Below are 2,949 nucleotides of genomic sequence, written 5' to 3'. Positions count from 1 at the left end.
CATGTCAAAGCAGTAACTAAATCAGCATACTATCATCTAAAAAACATTGCAAGAATTTTATAAATCACTCAATGGCCTAGGACCTAAATACATAGCAGATATGTTCACTGATTATAAACCTAACAGACCACTCAGATCATTAGGATCGAGTCAGTTAGAAATACCAAGGGTTCACACAAAACAAGGGGAGTCTGCTTTTAGTTATTATGCCGCCCGCAGTTGGAATCAGCTTCCAGAAGAGATCAGATATGCTAAAACATTAGTCACATTTAAATGCAGACTCAAAACTCATCTGTTTAGCTGTGCATTTATTAAATGAGCACTGTGCAATGTCCGAACTGATTGCACTATATTTTATGTATAATCGTTTTCTATTCTTAACTGTTTTAAATTCATTTTAAATCTCTTAAATCATTTTTTTTTATCATTTTCAAATGATATCATTTTTGTGATTATTATTATTTTTTCTTTTATTTTATGTAAACCACTTTGAATTACCATTGTGTATGAAATGTGCTATATAAATTGCCTTGCCTTGCCTTGCCTTGCCTTTTGACACAGAATCAGCTCCATTATGATATGCTGAAAAGATAGTTAGATGAGGGGTGGACGAGCAAGCTTGCTTTGCTCTGCCTTCCCATTTTATACGCTGCACAAGTGTGGCACTGCTTTTCTTTCTGCCACAACAATGACCTAGTTACTGACCAGGAAACCTAACCAAATTCATCCATGGTCATTATTTTACTGGGCATAATTTGCCCTGTGTGCCCACATATTAAAATTAGCTTACAGCTGTTTTGGCAAAATAATTGATTTGCCTCAGTGTCTCGTCAGACACCCTCTTTCACTCCACACAACACCATCATTCATGCTTTTTCACACCCTTTCACATCCCCCTTTTGGCCAAAAACATATTTTTTTCTTGAGTTTTCAGCTGATTGTGAACTAAATGATTTTACTTGTGAATGCCACAGATTCTGAGTAGGATAACATGAACTTTTTTCCCCGTTAGACTCTACTGAGCGTAGACCTGGTAGCATTCCACATAGTTTCTAGATGTTATGCAACTGATTTGCAACAATTTTTTTTGTTTGTTTCTATTAGATATCTTGTCTACCCTTTTTTTATTTTTTTTTTCCCAAAGAGTTCAGCATTGTTGTCAATAATTCAGTTGTGCATTTTCCCCTTGTTGGTTAATGAAATAGCCCTCACTATGCCAAATCTAGCTCCATTTTTATTTGATTGGTGAGTCAAGCACTCACTTCTGTCTGTCAAAATGTCTTTGTCTTTAAGACATAAGGCTGGACTGGTACCTATTGAAAAGCAGATTAAGAATGTTAGTTAAAACACAGAATTCAAAGTAGTATAGCTTTTGAATCAAAATTCCTATGAACTTGGTCACCCAATCTTGCTCTCATTCAACATTGCACTACACAAGTTATCTTTTAGTTAACTCAAGCCCAAATCTCTGAAGCTCTGTAGTGGATTAACTTTTATACTGTGTCCCAGGGATAACAAGATACAAATTTTAGAAGTATTCAGTTATTAAATATAAAGTTTTAAGCACGTGCAATCTTTTTATTCATCTGTTTAGACAAGTCATTAAATAATAAATGTATATCTTATTTTAATTATTTAACTTATTTATTTTATAAATTATATTTTATTATTAACTACATCATACACTCATTCTTTGTCCCTTTTTTAGATAGGGCTCATACACTCATTCACTTCCATCCAGCGCAACAGCAGCTGCGTCCGTCTCCGTGACCTGATCACACTCAAGTGACGGTCCAGGAGGGGCACGCACCTTTTGCTCCACCAGATATAGAGTTTATTTTCTCATACAACCACAAGTCACAAATACACTCAGACAGACACAGACACATACATTTACAAAGACTACACGTTACTCTTCCTGAGTAACCTGTCAGTTCTACTCGCTCTTTAGCCCTAATCGCACGGGATTAGTATTATCTGGGGACCTTGTGTGATTTTGAAATTACCCCCCCACATCTGAATTTCGTGTGGTGCATTCACACGGGATAAGCAAAGCCTGTGATTTTACTCGAATTTACTGACTTGTCTCCCGGATACCCGGATGTCAAGGCTTTGAGAGTCCCATTCTATGGTCCAGATGGATTTAAAAAAAAATAAACTATTCCATTCTCATACAGATTTCTATACATGCAGGCAAATACACATGATTATAATAGTAGAATAACTTAATACATAAATGGCTATATTCACATTGATTATACTTGAATAATTTGTATTTTGATTAATTAAAATCTTCTACATTAGTAACTACATACATACACAATTGCATACACATCTACATACAGACAGTTACACAGGGGATTATTACTAGGTTTTAGGGCTGTCAGATCAATCATGTTATCTCTGCTAACATGAATTATACTAAACATTGAATATTCCTATAAAAATATTTTCTTTTACAAATGTGCATTCTGAATAATAATTCAATACATTTCCTTACCAAGTCCAGTGCTTGTCCAGTGTTTTTCATTTACGGATCATTTTCATTTATAGATTAATTTAACTGATACATTGCCCTTTCTTCATCATGTCCCCTTTTGCTTCTGGAAACCCTTGAGGTTCAATTAAATCCAACAATATCTCATTACTAATCCCTAGGCTAATGACTTTTCTAGATGCTAACAGGAGTCAGGCATCAGCTAACATGAGAGTAGACATGAGAGTAGAGGAGGAGTTGGTCAGTGTAGTAGTAGGATGTTTGGATGTGTGTAAAAAGAATGGAAGACCTGGGAGTCGAAGCGACAGAGTGGTGCTCAGGTATGGTTATAGTCCCAAAACCAAATGGCAAGAGCCGAATCTGTGTTGATTTAACACATCTGAATAACAATATCTGCAGAGAGAGACACATTCTTCCAGCAGTGGATAAAACACTGGCTAATCTGTCAGGTG

This window comes from Sinocyclocheilus rhinocerous, unplaced genomic scaffold, assembly GCF_001515625.1.
Source record: "Sinocyclocheilus rhinocerous isolate Xijiao unplaced genomic scaffold, SAMN03320098_v1.1 scaffold54, whole genome shotgun sequence".
In the NCBI taxonomy this organism is placed as follows: Eukaryota; Metazoa; Chordata; class Actinopteri; order Cypriniformes; family Cyprinidae; genus Sinocyclocheilus; species Sinocyclocheilus rhinocerous.
Note: the sequence above shows the minus strand (reverse complement) of the source record.